This window comes from Lampetra fluviatilis, chromosome 36 (assembly GCF_964198595.1).
Source record: "Lampetra fluviatilis chromosome 36, kcLamFluv1.1, whole genome shotgun sequence".
Classification (NCBI taxonomy): Eukaryota; Metazoa; Chordata; class Hyperoartia; order Petromyzontiformes; family Petromyzontidae; genus Lampetra; species Lampetra fluviatilis.
Genome location: NC_136310.1, coordinates 9,423,794 through 9,424,579, shown reverse-complemented (window position 1 = coordinate 9,424,579; position 786 = coordinate 9,423,794).

Sequence of the window (786 nt, the reverse complement as noted above, 5' to 3'; positions counted from 1 at the left end):
AAACTAGACTCCCATGGTGAACTTGACTTCCATGGTAAACTGGACTATCATGGTGAACTGGACTCCCATGGTAAACTAGACTCCCATGGTGAACTGGACTTCCATGGTAAACTAGACTCCCATGGTGAACTGGACTTCCATGGTAAACTGGACTATCATGGTGAACTGGGACTTCCATGGTAAACTGGACTATCATGGTGAACTGGACTCCCATGGTAAACTAGACTCCCATGGTGAACTGGACTTCCATGGTAAACTGGACTATCATGGTGAACTGGACTTCCATAGTAAACTGGACTCCCATGGTGAACTGGACTTCCATGGTAAACTGGACTATCATGGTGAACTGGACTATCATGGTGAACTGGACTATCATGGTGAACTGGACTTCCATGGTAAACTGGACTATCATGGTAAACTGGACTATCATGGTGAACTGGACTATCATGGTAAACTAAACTTTCATGGTGAACTGGACTTCCATGGTAAACTGGACTATCATGGTGAACTGGACTATCATGGTGAACTGGACTTCCATGGTAAACTGGACTCCCATGGTAAACTGGACTCCCATGATAAACTAGACTATCATGTGAACTGGACTTCCATGGTAAACTGGACTCCCATGATAAACTAGACTATCATGGTGAACTGGACTTCCATGGTAAACTGGACTCCCATGGTAAACTGGACTCTCATTGTAAACTGGACTCCCATGGTAAACTGGACTCCCATGATAAACTAGACTATCATGATTCTAGATTTGAAGCTTTTCGTGACTGCAAT